Source organism: Molossus molossus, unplaced genomic scaffold (assembly GCF_014108415.1).
Source record: "Molossus molossus isolate mMolMol1 unplaced genomic scaffold, mMolMol1.p scaffold_m16_p_30, whole genome shotgun sequence".
In the NCBI taxonomy this organism is placed as follows: domain Eukaryota; kingdom Metazoa; phylum Chordata; class Mammalia; order Chiroptera; family Molossidae; genus Molossus; species Molossus molossus.
Genome location: NW_023425367.1, coordinates 2,170,138 through 2,195,424, shown reverse-complemented (window position 1 = coordinate 2,195,424; position 25,287 = coordinate 2,170,138). Strand labels below are relative to the sequence as shown.

The window sequence follows — 25,287 nt, the reverse complement described above, 5'->3', positions numbered from 1 at the left end:
GTCCCAGCGCCGCCTCTGACCAGGCACAAGCCTCTAGAACCTCTGTATTTCAATCAGCATGGGGAGGAGGGAGCCACCTGACCCCGTCCTCTGTCTACCACAGGTACGCTGGGCTTCCCGGTGCTCAAGCCACCACGCACATTCCCCAGAGTGGCCAAGCGAATGCCAGGAAGGGAAAGGTCAATCAACAGATAAAAATATTTAACAATCACTTCACACTATGAGAGCATCGTTCAATTTCAGACCAAATACCAAGACGTTATTGCTCTTTAATTGATGCGCTTATGCTGCCACCTAGTGGAAGGGTGGAAGAATGCTCCATAAATGTAGAATAAAATCCAGAAGTGGTCTTTATGTACTGATATACTTACTACATCTAATATACTACTTAAAATAATAATAATAATAATAATAATAATAATAATAATATACTACTTAAAATTAATACATGCTCATTGTAAAAAATATTGGAGTACCCAGAAAAGCACAGCAAAATAAAATATTACCAACCACCTCACTTTGCAATGGGTTCAGTATTCTGAGCTCCTACCCAGGGGAAATAGATGAATCAAGTTGCAGTATTTTTCTATGCAATAAGTCAGTTTTTCTGTTCTTTGGATGCTAACTTTTAACTTGTTTTTGATACTGAATTCTTGTTTTGCTCACCTATCATCAAGTCTTTATATTTTTATTTTTAAGATACTAGTAATTTGACCTGTCATATACTGTGGTTACTGTAAGTTGTTTTTCTTTATTTGGTTTTAGTTTTGTATTCTGCTATGATTTTATTTTATTTTTTTATAGTTACAGAAATATTTATTTTAAATTTTGCACTTTGTATATATACACATACAAAAAAACACAGAAGTGATTTAGATTAAAAGCTCCAAGGTGTATTGCTTCAGGTAGGTGTTACTGCTGTCTATACCTCCACCCTATTTATTAAGCCATTTCAAGTAACTTGAAGTTAATACATTTACAGTGAGGTATAGAATCCAACCAGGATGGAACACAATGTGTTCCAAATTCAAAGGCAGCTGCATAGCTCCTCAGAGATGTTTCCTGTGGAGCACTTGTGCCTCACTGTACAACTGATGGTTTCTTCCCGCACATCTGAAGGTAGCCTTTGGATCCTCTGACTGTAGCTGGTTTAATCTCCAGGTTCTAACAGTATGTCGCTTTGTTGCCTAGAAATTGATCCACCTTCCAGGCCCCACTCCTGTAGATCTCAATTATGTACACATGAGGTTCAAGAGCTGACCAATCTGAAGGTTGGAAAAACTTGTTTAAAGAAGGAACCGCCATTTCAGCACAAACTATTCTTAATCCCACTGTAGAAACTATTTTCATTCTGGGGATGATCATGGCCAAGAAGCAGATGTCGTTAGTGGCTTCCTCTGAGAGTTAATTCCCAAGAGAAAGCCATCTGGCCACTTGCTTTTTATCACATTTCTAAGTTGTTTTATTTCTTCAAGGGCTATTGTAAAATCATTTACTTGGCTGTTACAGAAAGTCTGCTGTTCTAGGAAGCGGGCCCTCTCTTCTTCTATCATCTTCAACTTTACTTTTAAGGCCTGTAACTCCTCCATTTGCTTTTTGGCTGTTTCATTAAAAAGCTTCAGTTCATCTTGCAAAGTTTCTAACAGCAAGAAAGAGTCCATGTGATCCTCACTGGGTTCTTGCTGTGATGCCAGGACAGGATTTCACTGTCTGGAATGAGGTCCTCACTCTCCCAAATCGCCAGACTATTGTTCTGAAACTTCTGCGACAGCTCCACCTTTGGGTCAGGTCCTTCAGTTTTCCCTGAGTTTCAGTCAACTTCTGGTGCAACTGCTTGTTGACAGCCTCTAAGAGCTGGTTCTTATCTTTGAGCTCTTCTTCTGATTTCTGCTTACTCAGTGGTCTGTAGCTCTTTTTGATGTTCTTCTTGATGGCAGTGTCTGCAGTTTTCATCTGCCTGTTCTCTTTTCTCGGTTTGATTTTTATAACATCATTTTCTGAAACTCCTGAATGAAGCATTCTGGAAACATCAACTTCTTTAGACTTTACAGGTAATAGCTTTTTTTTTTTTTCCAAATCTTTATTGTTGGATGTAAAATGTATTACAGATGTTCCACATTTTTCCCCCATTGACTCCCTCCTCCCCACTCCGCCCCCCTCCCATCTTTTCCCACACTATTGTCTGTGTCCATTGGTTATGCATATAAGTTCTTTCGTTTATTTCTTCCCACCCCCCAAACCTTTTTCCCTTTGAGGTTTGTCAGTCTAGCAATGAATTTGTGCTTCTTAATCCCTTCACCTTTTTCACCCATTCCCCCAACCCCCTTCCCAACTGGCAAACAACAAAATGTTCTCTGTATCTATGAGAATGTTTCTGTTCTACCTGTTCATTTTGATTGTAGATTCCATTGTTGATAGATATGTATTCATTGCCATTTTGTTAGTTCATATTTTTTAGCTTTTTCTTCAAAAAGACCCTTCATCATTTCATATAATAACGGTTTGGTGGTGATGAACTCCTTTAACTTTTTCTTGTCTGGGAAAGTTTTTATATGTCCATCGATTCTAAATGACAGCTTTGCAGGATAGAGTAATTTTGGTTGTAGGATCTCGGTTTTCATCACTCTGAATATTTCTTGCCACTCCCTTCTGGCCTGCAAAGTTTCTTTTGAGAAATCAGCTAACAGCCTAATGGGAACTCCCTTGTAGGTAACTAGCTGCCTATCTCTTGCTGCTTTTCAGATTCTCTCTTTGTCTTGAACCTTTTGCATTTTGATGATGATGTGTCTTGGTGTGGGCCTCTTGGGGTTCATCTTGTTTGGGACTCTCTGTGCTTCCTGGACTTGTATGTCTGTTTCCTTCACCAAGTTAGGAAAGTTTTCTGCCATTATTGGTTCAAACAGGTTTTCAATTTCTTGTTCTCTCTCTTCTCCTTCCGGTCCCCCCAAGATGCGAATGTTGGCACGCTTGAAGTTGTCCCAGAGGCTCCTTACACTATCCTCATTTTTTTGGATTCTTTTTTCTTTTTGCTGTTCTGATTGGGGATTTTTTGCTTCCTTATATTCCAAATCGATGGTTTGCTCCTTGGATTTACGTACTCTATTTTTGAAGCTGTGTAAGTTATTCTTTATTTCAGTTAATGCCTCCTTCAATTCTAACTGTGTATCCCTGATTTCTAACTGGTCCTTTTTTATGCTCTTGAGGCCCTCCCTAAGTTCACTGAGGTTCTCACTAAGTTCATTGAGCATCCTTATAAGCAGTATTTTGAACTCAGTATCTGTTAGGTTGCTTATCTCCGTTTCGCTTAGTTCTTTTATTGGGGTTTTGTTCTGTTCTTTCATTTGGGATCTGTTTCCTTGTCTCCTCATTTTGGCTGCCTCCCTGTGTTTGTTTCAGTGTATTACTTAATGAGAGGTATGGGGCTCGCTGAGACCCGATGCTGCTCGTTTGAAAGAATTTAGGGAAAACCTGAAGCAGGATCCAGAACTGGCCAATCCTATAGTTAAGCAAGTGGCAACAGCTTGGGTGGGCCTGAAAGTTGGGTGGGGCGGGGCCTCAGGGAGTCAGCAGGGCGGGGCTACCAGTGTGAGCCAGGTTGCTGGATTCCCAGATATGGAGACTGTCTGCTGCCCCAGGGAAGGGCTCACCAAAGGAACAAAGGCCTCTGACAGCACGTTTGTCCTCGAGAAAGCCCCCTCTCCAGCCCTCACTCCAGTGCCAAACAGCTCAGTTCTTCCCTGTATGTCTCTGGCGCCCCTCGAGCTGCCTCCCCTCCAAGCTTAGAGGGAGAGAGTCCGATAAGTCCGTGCGCAGGCCCTTTAGGGAGCTGCCTGGGGTTCCAGCCTCTTCAGCTTCCCTGAACCTCAGTTCCCGCTGGTTTTTCCAGCCAGAAGTTATGGGAACTTCTCTTCCTGGCACTGGAATCCTGAGCGGGGCACCTGGTGTGGGATGGGGACCCCTCAGTCCTCAGGAAGGACCTTCCCAGCCGCGGGAGACTCCTGATTTTTATCTACCACGCTTGGTGTGGGAGCAGCTCATTGCGCCACTGCAGCCGCGCCTAGGCCGCCACTGCCAACCCTCGCACAACCTCCCCTCCTACCAGTCTGGATGTAGTGGCTGATTTAATTCCGTAGTTGTAAGAATTCTATTCAGCTTGATTTCAGGCGGTTTTGAATGATGGTTGTTTTGTAGTTTAGTTGTAACTTGGATGTGGTTGTGGGAGGATGCGATACCATGTTTACCTACCCGCCATCTTGACTGGAAGTCCTGGTCCTTTATTACTTTGGTTAAGTTTATTCCTAGGTATCTTAATTTTTTTTTGCCGCAATGGTAAATGGGATTGTTTGCTTAGTTTCTCTTTCTGTGAGTTCATCATTGGTGTATAAAAATGCCATCGATTTCTTGACCTTAATTTTGTATCCTGCTACTTTGCCAAATTCATTTATTAAGTCTAGTAAACTTTTGGTGGAGTCTTTGGGGTTTTCTATGTACAGTATCATGTCATCTGCAAACAATGACAGTTTCGCTTCCTCCTTTCCCATTTGGATCCCTTTTATTTTTTCTTCCTGTCTGATTCCTGTGGCTAAGACTTCCAGTACTATGTTAAATACGAGTGGCGAAAGTGAGCATCCTTGCATTGTTCCTGTTCTTAAGGGAAATGCTTTTAGTTTTTGCCCATTGAGTATGATGCTGGCTGTAGGTCTTTCATATATGGCCTTTATTATGTCTAGATATGATTCCTCTATTCCCACACTGCTGAGCATTTTTATCAGAAATGGATGCTGGATTTTGTCGAAGGCTTTTTCAGCATCTATTGATATAATCATGTGGTTTATATTCTTCATTTTATTTATGTGGTGTATCACATTTATGGATTTGCAAATATTGTACCAGCCTTGTATCCCTGGGATGAATCCCACTTGGTCATGGTGGATAATTTTTTTGGTGTATTGCTGGATCCGATTTGCTATTATTTTGTTCAGGATTTTGGCATCTATGTTCATCAGGGATATTGGCCTGTAGTTTTCTTTATTGGTTGTGTCTTTTTCTGGTTTTGGAATTAAAATTATGCTGGATTCATAAAACAAGTTTGGAAGTCCTACTTCTTCTTGAATTTTTTTGAAATAGTTTGAGGAGAATGGGTATTCGTTCTTCTTTGAATGTTCGGTAAAACTCCCCCGTGAAGCCATCCAGGCCTGGGCTTTTGTTTGCTGGAAGAGTCTTGATTACATCTTCAATTTCTTCTGTTGTTATTGGTCTGTTCAAGTTTTCTATCTCTTCCTGATCCAGCTTTGGGAGACTGTGTTTCTAGAAATGTGCCCATTTCGCTTAGATTTTCAAATTTGTTGCCATATGATTTTTCATAGTAGTTGTTAATGATCTTTTGTATTTCTGTGGTGTCAGTTGTTATGTCTCCTCTTTCATTTCTGATTTTATGTATTTGGGTTCTGTCTCTTTGTTTCTTGGTGAGTCTAGCTAAGGGTCCATCAATCTGGTTTATCTTTTCGAAAAACCAGCTCTTTGTTTATTGATCCTCTGAATTGTTTTTTGGTCTCTATGTCATTTATTTCTACTGTGATCCTTACTCTTTCCTTCCTTCTACTTGCTCTGGGGTTTTCTTATTGTTTGCTCTCTAGTTCTTTAAGTTGTGAGGTTAGATAGTCTATTACAGATTTTTCCACTTTTTTTGAGGTAGGCCTGTAGTGCTATGACCTTCCGTCTCAGAACTGCTTTTGCTGCATCCCATAGATTTTGTATTGTTGTGTCCTCATTTTCATTGGTTTCCAGGAAGTTTTTGATTTCTTCCTTGATCTCCTCGGTGACCCATTCATTGTTTAATAACGTGTTATTTAGCTTTTATGTGTTCAAATATCTTTGTATGTTCTTGTTGCAATTGATTTCTAGTTTCATGCCATTGTGGTCTGAGAAGATGCTTTATATGATTTCAATCTTCTTGAACTTGTAGAGACTTAGTTTGTGTCCTATCATGTGGTCTGTCTTTGAGAATGTCCCCTGTGCCCTTGAGAAGAATGTGAATTCTGTAGTTTTGGGGTGTAGTTCTCTGTAGATATCTATTAAATCCATTTGGTCTAGTGCTTCATTTAGAGTCTCTGTTCCCTTGCTAATTTTTTGTCTGGAGGATCTATCCAGTGATGTCAGTGGGGTGTTGAAGTCCCCTGCTATGATTGTATTGTTGTCGATTTCTCCTTTGAAGTCCTCCAAAAGTTTTTTAATATATTTTGGTGCTCCCATATTGGGTGCATATATGTTAATCAAGGTTATATCTTCCTGTTGGATAGATCCTTTCAATATTATGTAGTGGCCTTCTTTGTCTCTATTTATGGCCTTCATTCTGAAATCTATTTTATCAGATGTAAGTATTGCTACCCCAGCTCTTTTTCTCTTTCCGTTTGCTTGAAAGATTTTTTCCCATCCCTTCACTTTCAATCTATGTGAGTCTTTTGTTGGGAGGTGATTCTCTTGTAAACAACATATAGATGAGTCATGCTTTCTTATCCAATCAGCTACTCTGTCTTTTATGGGAGCATTCAGTCCATTTACATTTAAGGTGATTATTGATATGTACTTATTTATTGCCATTTTTGTTTAGTGTGGTTCTATTTTCCTTCCCATTTCTCCTGGTAATTACAGCAGTCCTTTTAACATTTCTTGCAGTGCTGGTTTGGTGCTAATGTATTTCCTTAGTCTTTTTTTGTCTGAAAAGCTCTTTATTTGACCTTCTATTTTAAATGACAGCCTTGCTGAGTAGAGTAGTCTTGGATTCAGATCCTTGTTTTTCATGACCTTGATTACTTCATGCCATTCCCTTCTGGCCTGTAGTGTTTCTTGTGAAAAGTCAGCTGAGAGCCTTATGGGGTTTCCTTTGTAGGTAACCTGTTGCTCATCGCTTGCTGCTTTTAGGATTCTCTCTTTGTCTTTAATTTTTGGCAGTTTAATTACTATGTGTCTTGGTGTGGGCCTGTTTGGGTTCTTCTTACATGGGGCTCTCTGTGCTTCTTGAACTTGAATGCCTTGTTACTTCACCAAATTAGGGAGGTTTTCTGTCACTATTTGTTTGAATATATTCTCTATCCCTCGCTCATTTTCTTCTTCTTCAGGGACTCCTATGATGTTGTTGTAGCTCACTGTCCTTAGAATCCAACTTGTCTTTGAGCTGCCCTAATTAACAACCTCAGAGACAGCAAGACGAACAATGGGGAATGTTATAGAGGGCTTTAGCCCCATAAAAATTAACTAGAGTTTGACCTTCACTGGGAATTTGAAAAGCAACATCCTTCAAGAAAAGGGAGGACACAAACGGCCCCAAGGCCAGAGTGTCCTGCATGCTCTGTAAAGAAACTGATAGGGAGAAACTGAAGCTCCCTTTACCCCATAAAACTGTAACTGTTCAACATGTGTGTATTGCACCTGACTGACTGCTGATATCTGTCTCGAATTTGTTAGTTTTTAAAACTTGGATAATGGAATGAATAGCAGGACAGATGTATGCTGACCCAGTTCCCTTTCGCCTCAGCTCCCTCCCCCCTCCGTTCCCTCCTGCTTATTGCTAACTGCCTCCACTTCTGTACAAGCAGCTTGCTTGCTCTGCTAAACTCTTGAGTGACCCCTGCCCTATATAAGCAACCCTCCCCCTGAGCTTGGGGCTGCAGTTCTCCTCTGTGTAGGTTGGCTGCAGTCCCTGCGCAGGTAATAAAACATCCCCAAAAACTGAAAAATGGAGTCTGAGTGTGGTCGATCTCCTGGGTTACAACAATGTGAATATTATTCCATTTCCAGTTCCTGTTTATTAATCGTTTTTTTCCTTTTTGTTTTCTGATTGGTTGATTTCTTCTAGCCTGTCTTCTAATTCACTGATCCGGTCCTCAGCTTCCCCTACTCTGCTTTTTAGACCTTCCAATATGTTTTTCGTTTCTGATATGTCATTCTTCATTTCTTCCTGTTGGTTTTTCATTTCTAGCTGATTTATTTTCAACATTTCTATGTCTTTACTCATGTTGCTCATGTCCTTACACATGCTGTTGCGCTTTCGCAACATCATGGCTCTAAATTCTAGTTCTCCTAACTTGCTTAACTTCACCTCATTTATTTCATCTTCCGTAGAGATCTATTGTTCTTTCATTTGGCTTTTGTTTCTGTTTTTCACCATTTTGGCTATCACAGTGGGCTTTGGGGTTTGCCAAATTTTCCCAGTGGGTGTTGGTGTTCTGCTGTTTGTGGTTCCCTCTCCTGGGTTTGGATGCGCCAGGGAGGACCCTCTTTAAACACCACCATCAAGTCTTAGATTTTCTGGTTAGGGTTTCCCACCCAGGGAATGGTAGTTACCCTCTAGCTTTTTTTTGCCTGGAGGCTATTAGTAGAGGTCACCTGCAGACTCTTGGTTTCTGAGTTGCCTAAAAAACTCCCCCAGGTGCTCAGTGTAAGAGGATTTCCTGAGATTGAGGCAGGTGTTTGTTGTTAATGGGCCTCAATTAGCATTTCAATGGCCACCAGGTGGGGTTGAATCTCTGAGGGAGGGGCCACCGCCTCTCCCCAGGGCCCTGGGAAGGAGTAAAATGACCACAGTTCTGCGTGGCTGCACTCAGCAAGAACTCTTAGCACCCTCAAAAACCCGAGTTTCCCCACACAGTTTCAGTTCCGTCTGCCTTCCCTCTGCCAGAGCCCAAGGTGAGTGGCTGCTGCCAATTTAGCCTCTGTCTAGACTCTGCATCATGGAGTCACCTCGGACTTTTAACCCGAGAGTGCTGCTACCAGCCATGGGCGGCCGCAGCTGTGGCACCAGCTGAGGGGGTTGCACTCAGCTGAAGCCCCAGGACTGATACTGCAGAGGTGGCAGTAGTGTCCAGTACAGTCCCCTGGTCGCCGCAAGTTCGCGCAGCACCCACCGAGGGCTTAGCATGCAGAGTTCACTGGACTCAGCCTTGGTAGCAGCATCTCACCGAGTCCCCTGGTCCGCGTGAGTCTTGCGGCTCTAGCCGAGAGCTTAGCAAGCAACAGAGTTCCCAGGGCCCATGCAGGGTCACAAGGGAGGCAGTAGCAGTAACTTCCTGCCGAGTTCCCTGGTCCCTGCCCAGGCCGCTGAGAACCTTGGGCTCCTAGCCCCCTCTTGCGTCCTCACAAGCTTACCAGGATTGAGTCGGTGTTTCTGGTTATGTGATCCTCCAAGGTGTCTTTCGGTTGCCCCTTCCTGACGATCTGCCTTTATTTTTGTTGTAAATCCAGTTTGGTCTTGGGACATGGTCTGTGTCGCTCCATTCACTTCGCCGCCATTTCTCGACCCCCCACCCCCAGCTAGATTTAATAAACAAATTTTGCAAGGTAGCAGAATACAAAATTATCATCAAGAAATTAACAGCATTCTCATATATCAATAATGAACTCACAGAAAGAGAAACTAAAAAGCAATCTTATTTACCCTTGCGGCAAAATAATGAAGATACCTAGGGATAAACTTAATCAAAGAAGTAAAGGCCTTATTTGCAGAAAACTAACAGGACATTAAAAAAAGAAATGAAGAAAGATATAAGAAAGTGAAAGGACATACCTTGATAATGGATTGAAAGAAATAACATCATTGAAATGTCCTTATTACCCAAAGCAATCTATAGATTCAATGCAATTACCATCAAAATATCATTGGCAAAGAACTAGAACAAATACTTCAAAAGTTTATATGAAACCAAAAGAACCCAAATAGCCACAGCAATCTTGAAAAAGAAAGAAAAGTAAATGGGATCACAACCAATTAATACGTTATACTACAAAGCGACTGTAATAAAAACAACCTGGTACAGGCACAAGAAGAGGCAGACAGATCAATTAAACAAAACAAAGAACCCAGAAATTGTTACAAGATATATTATTCAAATAATTTGACAAAGGTGGCAAAAGCATACAACAAAGTGAAGACTGCCTCTTCAATAAATGGTGCTGAGAAAATTGGACAGCTACATGTGAAAAAATGAAACTGGACCATCAACTTACACCATACACAAGAATCAATTCACAATAAATAAAAGACTTAAATGTAACTCATGAATCCATAAAAATTATAGAGAAAAATACAAAATTTTAAAAAGCAACAAAATTTTAGACATCATATGCAGCAGAATTTTTACTGATATAACACCTAAAGCAATGGAAACAAACAACATTAAACACATGAAACTAAATCAAACTAAAAAGCTTCTGCACAGTAAAAGAAGCAACCATCAAAATGGAAAGAAATTTATTAAAGACCATAATCACCAATAATGCATCAAACAAGGTGTTAATTTCCAAAATATAAAAAGTGCTAATACAACTTTAAAAAAGAAGACAAAGAACCCAATTTAAAAATGGGCAGAGTAACTAAATAGACACCTCTCCAAATAGGACATATAAATGGCTAAGAGACATAGGAAGAAATGCTCAAAATTACTAATCATCAGAGAGATGCAAATTAAAACAACAATGAGGTATCACCTCACACCTGTCAGAATGGCCGCCATCAACAAATCATCAAACAACAAGTGTTGGCGAGGGTGTGGAGAAAAGGGGACTCTAGTACACTGCTGGAGGGAATGCAGACTGGAGCAGCCACTATGGAAAACACTATGGTGTTACCTCAAAAATTTAAAAATTGAACTTCCATTTGACCCAGTGGTTCCACTTCTTGGAATATACCCTAAGAAGCCTGAAACACTGATCAGAAAGAATATATGTACCCCCATGTTTGTAGCAGCACTATTTACATTGCTAAGATCAGGAAGCTACCCAAATGTCCACCAATAGATGAGTTGATAAAATAGGTGTGGTACATATATACAATAAAATACTATGCAGCTTTAAGAAAGAAATTTTTTTTTTTTAATCTTTTCAGATGGCATAGAATAACCTGGAGAGTATTATGCTAAGCCAAACAAGCAGAGAAAGACAAATATCACATGATCGCACTTATTTCTGGAATATAATGAACTAAACAAACTGATGAACAAAATTGACACAGAGACATAGAGATGGGTTACAGACTAACAAGTTTCAGCAGAGGTAAAGATGGGGGGTCAAATAAACTACAGAACATATATGCATATATGCATGGCCAATGGACATAGATAACCAAGCTGGATATGGGGTTGGGAAGATGGGGAGAAGGGTATCAATGAGAGGGAAAAAATGAAACATTTATAACAAGATATTAATTATAAAATGTAAAAAAAAAACCCAGAACACAGAAATTGATGGAAGACATTCTGCCTAATTAATTTTTGACAGGTGGCAAGAGCATACAATAAAACATGTATTGGGAAGGGTGTGGAGCAAAGGGGAGTCTAGTACACTGCTGCGGGAAATGGAGACTGGTGCAGGACTTTAGAAAACATTATGGTGTTTCTTTACAAAATTAAAACTTGAATTGCCATTTTACCCAGTGATATCACCCTTAGAAATATACCCTAAAAAGCTTGAAACACCAATCAGAAAGAATATATGTGCCCCTATGTTTGTAGCAGCACTATTTACAATCGCTAAGATTTGGAAACAGTAGACAAATGGATAAAAAAGCAGTGGTACATACATACAATGGCATATTATGCAGCTGTAAGAAAGAAAAATCTCAAGGTCCCTCTATGTTACCTAGTGAAATAAGCCAATCACAGAAGAACAAAGATCTTACTTATTTGTGAAAAATAATAAACATGGTAGGCTATTAAATAAAATGTACCCAGAGACACAAAACTAGTATGAGTCACGCCGACAAACATCAAATTACAGGCTTGGGGATAAATGGAAGAGATGCACCAAAGAACTTATATGCATGCATGCTTAACCAATGGACATCGAGAACAATGTTATAAGGGTGGAGGAGTAGAATGGGGAGGAGAGTGTAATGAGGAAAAGAGAAGAAACATCTGTAACAAAAATAGTAAAAATTGAAAGAAAAATTAATGGCATACTTATATACCAATAATAAACTCACAGAAAGAGGTACTAAAAAATAATCTCATTTTGCACTGTGACAAAAAAAGTAAAACCTAGGAATAAACTTAGCCAAACAAACAAACAAACAAACAAACAAAAAAACCCCACCTATTTGCATAAAACTATAGGACACTGAAATAAAAAATAGAGGAACATATAAATAAGGGGAGGCATACAGTCAAATACCAAACCACCACAGATTCTACCAAACAGAGCCCACCCCATTATAGCCCACCATACTGAGAAGAAAGCACAGCCCCTGATCTCCAGGCACCAGTAATAGATTCACTCTATCTTCAGATAAATAAATTCTAATTATGTTTCAAAGAAAATGTGGAGGCATGTCCTTTTCATGAATTCAAAGAACTGAAATTAATAAAACGTCCATACTACCCAAAGCAATCAATAGATTCAATGCAATTTCCATTAAAATACCAAGAACATATTTCAAAGAACTAGGATAAATACTGCAAACATTTATATGAAACAACAACAACAACGCCCAAAGAGCCACAGAAATTGTGAAAACAACAACCAGAAAGTAGAAGATATTACAATACCAGAAATCAGGTGACACGTAATCAAAACAACCTGAAAATGGGACTAGAAGAGGCATATAGATGAATGGAACAGAAGAGCTAACTCAATAATTACGCTCAAATTATGACCCAAAACATTATACACAATTAATTATTGACAAAAGTGGCGAGAGCAAGACAATCTTTGTAATAAATGGTGTTCAGAAAATTTGACAACTGCATACAAAACTAGACCCAAACTTATACCATACACAAAAACAAACTGAAAATAAATAAAAGACTTAAAACAGAAAACAGAAAAAATAAAAAAGAGAGCAGAGAATGCAGAAAATGGAAAGAATCCGGAGAGCAGAGAATGCATTAAACAAAAAGAATTAAGAAAGAACAGAGAGATTGCAGAAATCAGAAAGAATCAGGAAAGAGAGGTCAGAATGCAGAAAATAAAAAAGAATCAGGAGAAAAAGGAGAGAACACCGAAAACAGATATTCAGGAGACAGAGGAGAAAAAGCAAAGAACAAAAAGAATTAGCAGAAAATAATGAGATTCAGAAGAGAGAAGAGAAAGCAGAAAATGTACAGAATCAAGAGAGAGAAGAAAGAATGCAGAAATGGAAAGAATCTGAAGAGAGAAAAACACACAAAAACAAATAAAATTAGCTAAGAGAAAAAAGAATGTAGAAAACAAACAAACAAACAAACAAACCCAGAGAGATTCAGGAGAGAGAGAAAATGCAGAAAACGGAAAGAATTAAGAAAGAAAGCAGAGAACACCCAAAACAAAGAGAATCATAAGAAGAAGAGAAAATTAGAAAACGGAGAGTTTCAGGGAAAAAAAGAATAAAGAAAATGGAGTGAATTAGCGAGAGAGAGGGAGAGAAAGAGAGAGAGAGAGAGAGAACAGAGAGAGAACAGAGAGATTCAGTAGAGAGAAAAAAACGCAAAAACTAAGAGAATTAGAAAAAAGTGAAGAGAAGGCAGAAAACAGAGAATCAGGAGAGAGAGAGAAAACATAAAAATGAAGAGAATCAAGACAGAGAAAAGACAATGCACAAAGAGAATAAAAAGAGAAAGAAGAAAATGCAGAAACACAAAAGAATCAGTGAAGAAAAAAATCAGAACGCAAAAAACAGATATATTCAGAGAAAAAGAAATCTTGAAAAACAGAAAAAATCAAAAGATGAGAGTAAATGCAAAAATGGAGAGACTCAGAATTAAAAATAGAAAATGCCAAAAAGGGAAAAATTCAGGAAAGAAAGAGAAGAGAATGCAGAAGACAGAGAGAATCAAGAGAAAGTGGACAGAAGGCAAAAAAACAAACAAACAAACAAAAAAAAATTAAAAGAGAAAGTAGAAAATAAAGAATCATAAAAGATAAAAAAGAATGCAAAAAATAAATAAAAGAATAGGGAAGAAGAAAACACAGAATAGAAAGAGTTAGCACAAAAGAGAAGAACACAGAAAACAGAGACTTAGGAGAAAGAGGAAAAAATAAGGGGAAAAAAAGAAAATACAGAAAACGGAGAAAAGAAAAAAGAGAAATGCAGAAAATGGAATCAAATGAAAGAGGAACATGCAGAGAACAGAAAGTATGAGGAGATAGAAAAGAAAACAAGAAATGGAGAGAATAAGAGAAAGAAAAGAAGGCAAAAATGGAGAGGTTCAGAAAAGAAATGAAAGTGCAGAAAACAAAGAAAATCAGAAAAGAGAAGACAGAATGCAAAATATACAGAGTGATTCAGAAGAAAAAAGAGAAGACAGAAAATGAAGGGAATCAGAAAAGAGAAGAGAGAATTCAGAAAATGAAGAGAATCATTAAGATAAGAGAATGCCGAATGGGTAAAAACTGAGAAGATAAATAAGAGAATGAAAAAAAGGGAGTGAATATAATGTTAAGAGGAGAGAACGCAGAAAAACAGTAATCAGTAAAGAAAGCAAAAAAAAAAAAAAAAAAAATTAAGAGAGAAAAGTGAGGATGCAAAATATAAGATAAAATTAAGAGAGAAAAAAGAGAATCCAGAAAACAGAATCAGAAAAGTGAGAAGAGAATGTAGAAACAAAGCAAACCAGCAAAAAAGAAGAAAGAATGTATATAAAAAAATTAAGGAGAAAGATGAGAGAACACACACACAAAAGAATCAGGAGAGAAAGGAGAGACTGCAAAAGGCATAGAAAATTAAAATACAGAAGAGAGAATGCAGAAAACAGAAATTTGTGAGAGGAGAGAATGCAAAAAATAGAAAAAAATCAAGACAGTAAGAGATTTTAGAAAATATAGAGAATAAGGAGAGAGTTCAGAGAATGCAGAAAACAAAGAAGATCAGAAGAAAAAAGCAAACACAGTAAACAGAGAGAATCAAGAGAGAGAAAAGAGAATACAAAAAAAGGTGAGAATCAGAACTGAGAAGAGAGAAAGCAGAAAATGGAGAAAATCAGAAGAGAAAATGCAGAAAATAAAATTCATGAGAGAGAGAAAAATAAGTCAGAAAACAGAAAAAGTGAGAGAAAAAAGTTGAGAAAAGGCAGAAAAGAGAATTTAAGGAAAAAAAGAACACAGAAAATGGAGAGAATCAAGAAAGAAATGAGAGTATTCAGAAACAAAGAAAATCAGAAGAGAGAGAAAAAATGCAGAAAATAAAGAGAATAGGCAAAGAGGAGACAGAACACAAAACCCGGAGAAGTTCAGAAGAAATAGAAGAGAATGCAAAGAACTAAGAAAATAAATAGAAAAGAGGACCCCAAAAATGGACAGAATTGGACAATAGAAGAGAAAAGATTCAAAAGAGAGAGGAAAAAATTCAGAATATGAAACAAATTAAATAAAAGTGGAGCAAAGTCAGGAAACAGAAAGCATTAGAGTAGAGAGGAGAGAAAACAGAAAATGGAGATAGTCAAGAGAAAAAAGAGAGAATGCAGAAACAAAGAAAAAGAGGAAAGAGAAAAAAAGGAACGCAGAAAACAAACAAAAAAAAATTAGGAGAGCCAAAAACGGTGAGAATCAGAAAAAAAGAAAGAAAACAGAGAGAATCAAGAAAAAGAAGAAAGAACGCAGAATATGAGGGCAAAAAGATAAAGCAGAGAACACAAAATACAAAAAGAATAAGGAATGAGAGAAAAGAACATTGAAAATGCAGTGAATCAGAAAAGAGGAAAACATTGAAAATGAGAAAATAAAAAATAAAAATAGGGAATTCAGAAATATAATCAGGAGAGAAAGAAAAGAACAAAGAAAACCAAAAAAATCAGAAGAGAAAAAAATGCAGAAAACAACAAAATGAAGGAGAAAGTGGAGAGAATGCAGAAATTACAGAAAATCAGGAAAGAGCAGAGAACACAGAAAACAAAACAAAACAAAAAATTAGGAGAGAGAAAAGAATCAGAAAATAAGAGAGAACACAAGAAACAAAGAATATTAGTTGAGAAAAGAGATAACAAAAATAAAACACAGAAATTTAGGAAGGAAAAGAATATAGAAAACAAAGAGAATCAGTAGATATAGAAAAAAAAAACCTCATAAATAGAAACAATTAAGAGAGAGAGAGGAGAGAATATAGAAAACAAGAAGATTCTGGAGAGAGAAAAGAGAATGTGGATAATAAAAAGCATCAAGAGAAACATGAAAGAATGAAAAAAAATACAAAAGATTCAGGAGCGAATGGAGAGAACACAGAAAATGAAGAGAATCAGGAGATAAAGGTAAGAATTTTAAAAATCAGAGAAATTCAGGAGAGGAGAGAATGCACAAAACAAAGAATCAGGGGATAGTGGAAAGAATACAATAAACAGAAAATCATGAGAGAAACAAATGCACAAAATAGAATCAGGGGATAGCGGAGAGAACTCAGCAATTGAAGAGAATCGGAACAGAAAGGAGAGAATGCAAAAAAAAAAAAAAAGTAAATAAAATAGGAAAGAGCGCACAGAATCGGGAACGAGATGAGAGAGTGCAGAGAATGAAATAACAGAAAGTCAGAACAGAGAGAAAGAGAGAGAGAGGGAGGGAGGGAGAGGGGAGAGAACGCAGAAAACAAAGAGAATTTGGACAAAGAGGAAAGGAGAGAATGAAGAAAGCAAAGAGATTTGAGAGAGAGAAGAGAACATAAAAAATAAGATAATTCAAAAGAGAAGGCTAAGAACGCAGAAAATAAAGACATTCCAGAGTGAAATAAGAGAATGGAGACAATCAGAAGACAGAATAGAGAACACAGATTATGAAGAAAATCAGGAGAGAACAAAAATACAGAAAATAAAGAGAATCAGAAAAAAGAGTAAAGAACAAAAAAACGGAGAGAATCTAAAAAGAAAGGAGAGAATGAAGAAAACAAAAAAGATTCAGGGGTAGGAGGAGAGAATATATAATATAAGTAGATTCAAGAGATAAAGCAGAGAATGCAGAAAACAGAAAGATTCAGGGGATAGAGGAGAGAACACAGTAAACTGAGACATTCGGGAGTTAGGGGAGAAAACACTGAAATTAAAGTGTCAAAAAGAACAAAAAAAAGGAGAGATTTATGAGAGAAAAACGAATTCAAAAAAATTGAGAGAATTTAGATAGAGAGGACAGAATGAATAAAAAGAATATATTCTGGACAGAGATGAGAGAATCCAGAAAATAGAGAGATTCAGTAAAGAGACAAGAGAATGTAGAGAACAGAAATTATTAAAAGATAGTAAAGAAGATGCAGAAAAAGATGAGATTCAGGAGAAAGAAAAAAAGACAGAAATGCAGAGAATGAAGAGATAGTGGAGAGGATGCAGAAAACAAAAAAATTCAGGAAAGAAAGATAAGAATGCAGAAAATAAAAGGAATTAGAAGTTAGAGAACGCTGTAATTAAAAAAAATCAGAAGAGAAGTGCAAAAATAAATAAATAAATGAATAAAATTAGGAGAGAGACCAGAGAACACAGAAAACGAAAAGAATAAAAATGAAGAGGAGAAATTCAAAATGAAAACTCAGGAAACGAAAAGAATAAAGAGATAGTGAAGAAGACGCAGAAAATAGATTCAGAAGAGAGAGAGAGGTGAAAATGTAGAAAACAGAGAGAATCAAGTGATAGAGGTGAGAACGCCAAAAATAAATTGAAAAAACCATGAAGAGAATGCAAAAAGTGTATAAAATTAACAGACTGGATAAACACAGAAAACAGAGATATTAATGAGAGAGAGGAGAGAACTCACACAAAAATAATAATAATGAGAAAGGAGAGAATACAGAAAGTGGAGAATATCAAGAAATAAAAATAAATAACGCAAAAACCAAGACATTCAAGAGAAAGAGAAAAAAAACGCATAAAACAGAGAAGATAAAGAATGCAGAAAACAGAGAAATTAACAAGAGAAAATACAGAAAAATGAGAGAATTAGAATAGCAAGAATATAAAAAAAACCCAAGAGTTTTAGGGAAAAGAGAAGAAAACAAAATTAGAAAAATCAGAAGATAGAGAGAATGCTGAAATTAGATAATGTCAGTAAAAAGAGGTGAAAATGCAAAAAATGAAAGAAAAGAAAAGAGGGCTGGAATAAAAGAAAGTCAAAATGAAGAGAGAAGAACATAGGAAATAAAGAGATTCAGAAGAGAGATGGGAAAATGCAGAAAACAGAAAATCCAGTGATAGAAGTGTGGACACAGAAAACAAAGAAATTTTGAAAACTGTGAAGAGAGTTCAGAAAATTCATAAAGTCAAGAGAAAGTGGAGGAATGCAGAATGCAGAGATATTTATAAGAGATAGGAAAGAACACAAAAAATAGAATAAGAAGAAATAGAAGAAAATGTAGAAACTTGAGAGAATCGTGCAATGAAAAAAAGTACATAGGAACTGCAACATTCAGAAGAAAGAACACGTAAAATAGAACTAAAAAATAAATTAAAAAAAAGAAGGCAAAAGACAGGGAGATTAATAAGAGACAGAAGAAAGCACAGAAAATTGAGAGAATATGAGCTAGAGAATAGAATGCAGAAATCAAAAACGTTCAGGAGAGAGAAAAAATCAGAAAATAAGGAGAATCAAAAAAGAATGCAGAAAATGGAAAGATTCAGAAAGAAAAAAATCAAGAAAACAGAGAGAATCGTGAGATGAAGGTGAGAACGCAGAAAAGAGAAAGATTTGGGAATATGAGGTGAGAATGCAGAAAATCAGAAGAAAGAGTGGAAAAATGCAGAAAATGGAAATATTAGGGAGAAAATTGAGATAATAATATAAAAGGAGAGAATGCAGAATAAGCTTAGAGAGATAGAGAAAAGAATGCAGAAAACAAAAAAAGTCAGTAAAATAAAGAATGCAAAAAATTAAGAAATTAAAGATAACTGAGGGAATGCAGAATATAAAAATCAGGAAATAAGATAATATAGAAAATAAAGAAATTGAGAAAAGAATAAAAGAATATAGAAAGTAGATAGGATTAGAAGATAGACAAGAAAACGCAGGTAACAGGAAATTAGGAGAGAAAAGAATGCAGAAAAAAGATAATCAAGAGATAGAGGAGAGAGGCAGAAAACAAAAAAATTTTGGAGAAAGTGGTAAGAACACATAAAAAATGGAGAGAATCAGGAGATAGAGGAGAGAATGCAAAAAAAAATTAAGGAGGAAGAAAAAAGGATGCACAAAATGGAGTAATTAAGAGATGAAATGAAATAAAGTAGATAATGAAGAGAACTAGATGATAAAGAAAAGAACACTGAAATTAGAATCAGGAGAGAGTAGGCAGACAACATAGAAAACATAGACAATTAGGGGAGAAAGCAATGAATGCAGAAAACAGAGAAAATCAAGAAAGAAGAGAGAATGTGGAAAACAGAAAATCAAAAGTCAAAGAGAGAACGTAAAAAACAAAGAATCAGGAGAGAGAGAAAATGCAAAAAAAATGGAGAGATTCAGAAGAAAAAAAGAACACAGAAAATGGAGAAAATAAAAAGATAACTCAAAAAGAAAGATTAAGGAGAGAGGAGTAAATGCAGAACAAATAAAAAATCAAGAGAAAGAAGAATGCTAAAAACAGAAATATACTAAAAATGAGGTAAAACACAGAAAGCAGGGCAAATCAAGAGAGCAAGCACATAATTCAGAAAATGGAGAGAATCGGGAGAGGAGAGAACACAAAACAGAGAATTAAGAGAGAAAGGAGAGAATGCAGAAAATAGAAAGTTTCAGGAGAAAAGGGGGAGTATGCAGAAAATGAAAAGAATAAAGAGAGTGTAAAGGAAATAGATAGAGGAAAGAGAACACTGAAAGAGAAAAAATTAGGAGAGAAAAAAGAAAAATTTAAAAACAGATAGAATGAGAAGAGAGGTTAGAGAACACAAATATTTAGAAAATCAGGAGATAAATAAGAGAAAACAGAAAACAGAGAATCAGGAGAGAGAAGAGAAAATGCAGAAAATGGAGAGAATCAGGAGAGAGAGCAGAGAACAGAAAAAAAGGAAGGGGATTAGGGGGAAAAAAGAGAGAATGTAGAAAACAAAGTAAATCCAAAGAGAAGAGAAAACAAAATATGAAGAGATTCAGTAGAAAAAGGAGAAAACACACACACACACACACACACACACACACACACACACTCACACAGAATTTAGAGATACAGGAGAGGATGCAAAAAACATAGAGATTTAGGAAAGAGAAAAAAAATGCAGTAAACAGAGAGAATCAAGAAATAGAAAATCAACCAAAAGGGTAAAAATTGCAGAAAAGAAAAAAAATTTAGGAAAGAGAATGCTAAAAATGGAAAGAATAAGAAGAGAGAGCAGAGAACTCAGAAAACAAAGAATATCAGGAAAGAGAACAGAAAACAGAATCAAGAAAAAGAAGAGTACAAAAACGAAGAAAATCAGAAGGAAGAGCAGAGAACACAGAAATAAAAAAATCAGAATTCGAGAGGCAAGTTAACAGAATACGGTGAGAATCAGGAGAAAGAGCAGAAAGTACAGAAAAATTTAAAAAAAGGAAGACAATGCAGAAAAAGAAAATCAGAAGGGAGAAAAGAAAATGCAGAAAACACTGAAAATTGAGAAAATGAGGAGACAATACAGTAGTCCCAGAAAATTAGGAGACAGAATTGAAAAGAGAATCAGTTTTTTTAAAAAGGTGAAAATGCATAAACAAACAAAAAAACAACAACAAGAGATTAAAAAAATAAAGCAACTCAAAAAAGGACAGAATGCAAAAATGAAGAAAATTAGGAGATAAAAAGGAACATAAAAAATGAAGAGAACTAGAAGATATAGGAGAGAATGCTAAAATTGTAGAGAATCTGGAGAAAGAGAAGACATCGCAAAATATGAAAAGAATCAAGAGGTAGGAAAGAGAAGGCAGAAATCTAGAAGAGGACATAATTCAAAAATGGAGAGAATCAGAAAATAAAAATAGAATAAAAAATAAAGGGATTCAGAAGCAAGAGGTAATAACGCAGAAAATGGAGAGAATCGTGAGAGAGCAAAAAAACGCAAAAAAATGGAAAATATCAGCAGAGAGAAGTAAGAACACAGAAAACGAATAGATTACAAAGAAAGAAACACAAAAAAATGAAGAGATTCAGGAAAAAGAGGAGAGTATGTAGAGAAAAAAATCGACAGACGGTGTAGAGCATGCAGAAAACATAAAGATTCAGAAAATAAAAAAGACTACAGAAAACAAAGACAATCAGGAAATAGAGTAGAAAAAGCAGAAAACAGATTCAGAAGAAAAAAGAGATAACACAGAAAAACAAAAAAATAAGGATGGAAAATAGAAAACACAGAAAATTGAGAGAATAAGATAAATAAATGCTGACATTATAAACAATTAGAAGAGAAAGGAGAGAACGCAAGAAACAAAATAATAAAGAGAAAGAACAGAGAATGCAGAAAATGAAAATAATTAGGAAAGAGTTGAGAGAATGTAAAAACAAAAAGAATTAGGAGAGAGAGGAGAAAATGCAAAATACAAAGACATTCAGAAGACAGAGGAGAGAAAGCAGAAATCAAATATAATCTAGAGATAGAAAAAAGAATGTAGAAATCAGAAAAAATCAGGAGAATAGAAAACAAACAAAAAAACACAGGGAATCAAGAGAGACTAAAGAGAATGCAGAAAACCTAGAGATTCAGGATAAAGAAAAGAAAATAAACAGAATAAGGAGATAAAGGAGAAAACTAAAAAGCAGTGAAAATCAAGAAAGAGAGCAGAAAACGGAGAAGATCAAGAGATAAAATGAATGTAGAAAACTGAAAAAATGGAGAGATAGGGGAAAGAAGGCAGAAAACAGAGAAATTCAGAAAAGAGAGAACAGAAAAAACAGTTTCAGAAGAGAAAGGAGAAACCTAAGAAACAAAGAGACTCAAGAGGGAAAGGAGATAATGCAGAAAACAAAGATAAAGTAGATAATGCAGAAAACAGAGAAATTCAGGAGATAGAATAAAGAACCAGGAAAAAAAAGAATCAAAAGATAGAGTAGAAAACAAAGCTAACAAAAAGATTCATAAGGAAGACTGCAGAAAACTAGAAGAATCAAGACATTGAGAAGAAAACAAAGAAAATCAAAGGAGAGAACAGAGAATACCAAAAACAGAGTGTATAGGGAGAAAGGGCACAGAATGCAGAAAGCAGAGAGAATCAAGAAAGTGAAAAGAGAATGCAAAAAAGAGATTCAGAAGAGAGTTAAGAAAACGCAAAACAAAACAGAACAAAACAAAACAAGAAGTAGAGTACAGAACATTGAAAACAAAAAAAATCAGAATTGAAAAGAGGGAATGCAGAAAACAGAGATAATCAGGAGAGGGAGAAGAAAACGGTGAAATATGGAGACTATCAAGAAATAGAGGAAAGAACAAAAAATGGTGAGATTTAGAAGTAAAAGAAGAGAATGCAGTAAACAAACAGAATGAAGTAATAGTGGAGAAAACAAAAAATTCACAAAAGAGAAAAAATTCATAAAATGAAGAAATTAAAAAAAATAGAGGCAAGAATGAAGAAATAAAGAAATTAAGAAAAGAAATGAGAGAACTCAGAAAACAGAGAGAATCAGAAGTTAAAGGAGAGTACACCAACATTAGAGAGAAGATAGGACGCTAAAATCTGAAGAAATGAGGAAAGAGTTTAGAACACACAAAACAAAGAGAATCAGAAAAGAGAGGAGAGAACTCTAAAAACAAAACAAAACAAAAATATGAGAGGTGAGAGAACGCAGGAAACATAATCAGGAGAGAGAAAGGAACACAAGAAACAAAGTGAAGCAGGGAAAAAGAAAATGCAGAAAACAAAGAAAATCAGACGAGAGAGAAGAAAACGCAGGGGGGGGGGAGGAGAATTAAGATACAATAAAACACAGAAAACAAAAATATTCAGGAGAGAGAGAGCATACAACATAAAAACAACAAAGAATGAAGAGATAGCATGAAGAACACAGAAAATGAAGTATTCAGAAGAGAGAGAAGAGAACGCAGGAAATGGAGTGATTAAGACGAAGAAGGAGAGAAAACAAAAATGAAGAGAATCCAAAAGTAGTGGAGAGAATGATGAAATCAGAGACAATCAAGAGAGAATGCAATAAACAAAAAGATTGAGGAGAAAGGGCAGAGAAAATTAAAAAAGAAAAACACAGGAAACAGATTCAATAAAGGAACAAACAAATGCAGAAAACAAAGACATTTAGGAAAAAGAGAAAGAATGCAGAAACCAGAATCAAGCGATATAGTCAAGAATGAAAAATCAAAGTATATGAAAGTAAAGAGAATGCAGCATATGAAGAAATTAAGTAGAGAAAGAATGGAGAAAATTAGTAAAGAGAAAGAGAATACATACTCACAAAAGAATCAAAAAATAAAGGAAAGAACACAGAAAACAAAAACAGTAAGGAGAGAAATAAAAAACAAAAATGGAAAAATCAGAAGATAAACAAGAGAATGCATAAATTGGAGAGAATTAAGAGAGGGGAGAACGTAAAAAAGAGAATGAGTAGAGAGGGCAGAAAATGGAGATAATTAGAAAAGAGAGAATGCAGAAAACCAAAATATTCAGGAGAGAATCAAGAAAATACAGATACAGAAATATTAGAGAGAGAAGAAAATGCAAAAAAAAAAACCCAAAAAACAAACAAACAAAAAAACCCGGAAAAAATCAAAAGACAGAGTAGAGAATGCAGTAAACAAAAAGATTCAGAAGAGAAGAGAGAAGGCAAAAAACAGTATTAGGAGAGAGAGCAAAGAATGCAGACAAAAAAGAAAAAGAAAAAAGAAGGAAAAATAAAGAAAATTAGAAGAGGAGGGAACACTGAAAATAAAAAGAATTAGAAGAGAGAGGAGAGATGCAAAAAAATGCAGATAAACGGGAGATTGATGAGAGAATGCAGAAAATGAGATATTCAAGAGAGAGAGGGAAAACACAGACTTCGGGGAATATTAGAAGGGAGAGCGGACAACGCAGAAGATGCAAAAAGTTAGGATAAAATTGAGATCGCAGAAAATAAAACAAAATCTGAAAAAAGAGCAAATACTGAAAAAAAAAAAATGGAGAGTATCAGGGGAGAGAAAACAGAAAATGTTAAAAACAGAAAGAATCAAGAGAAATAGCAGCGGAGCTAAAACACACACACAAAAAAATCAGGAGCAAGAGAAGAGAACACAGAAAATAAAAAGAAAAAGTAAAGAGAGCAGAGAAGGCAAAAACAAAGAGAATTAGAAATAAGAGAAAACAACACAAAAAAAATTGGAAGAAACAGAAGGCAATGCAGAAAATGCAGAGAATCGGTAGACAGAGAAGAGAATGCAGAAAACGGAGAAAATCCAAACAAAGAGGAAAGAAAGCAAAAAAAAAAAAAAAAAAAAAAAAAACACAAAGAAAATCAAGAGATAAAAGAGAAAAGACAGAAAACAAAGAAATTCAAGAGAGGAGAGAATGCAGAAAATGAACAAAAAAAGAAGGAAGAACAAAAAACGCAGAAACCAAAGAAAATCAGAAAAGAGAGAAGAAACTGCAGAAACAGAGGGAATGAGGAAGAAAAAGACAGAGAATACAGAAAACCAGGAGAAAGGGCAAAGAATGCAGAAAATAAAGAGAATCAGAAGAAAACTATAAGAATGCAAGAAACATAGAATCAATAGAAAGGCGAAAAGGCACAAAACGCAAAAAATCAGGAGGGGAAGGTGACAATGCAAAAATGCAGAATATCTAGAGAGACATAAAATAATGTAGAATATCAGGAGACTAAATTGAGAATGCAAAGAGGACCGAGAATTAAGAAAGATAGAACAGAACGCAGAAAATGATAAGAATTAAGAAATAGAGGAGAGAAAGCAGAAAACAAAGAAATTAAGAAAAGAGAATGCAAAAATCAATAATATCAAAATATAGAGGAAAGAACACAGAAAACAGATTCAGAAGAGAGGAGAGAATGTAGAAAACAAAGATTTTAAGGTGACAGAGGAGAGCTTAGAAAATAGAGAGAATCAGGAGATAAAAAAAGAACGTAGAGAACCATGAGATTCAGAAGAGCGAAACAATAACACAGAACACAAACAGAATGAGTGAGGGCAGAAAACGGAGACATTCACGAGAGAGAAAAAAGAATGCCAAACACAAAGAGATTCAAGAGAGAAGGGAGAAAACTCAGAAAACAGAGAGATTTAGGAAAAAGTAAAAAGAATGCAGAAAACAGAGAGAATTAGAAGAGAGAGAGAAGAAAATGCAGAATAGGGAGAGATTCAGAAGAGAGAGGAAATAATTCAGATATCAAAGAAAATCAAGAGATAAGAGAACACAGAAATTTAAAAAAGAAATCAGAGAAAGGGGAGAACACAAAAAACT

General features: G+C 35.9%; 1 pseudogene; it reads right to left on the bottom strand.

The window, feature by feature from the left end:
• Positions 1-1,361: 1,361 nt before the first annotated feature.
• The window catches only part of LOC118643103, a 39,886-nt pseudogene continuing 15,960 nt past the window's right edge, over positions 1,362-25,287 (bottom strand).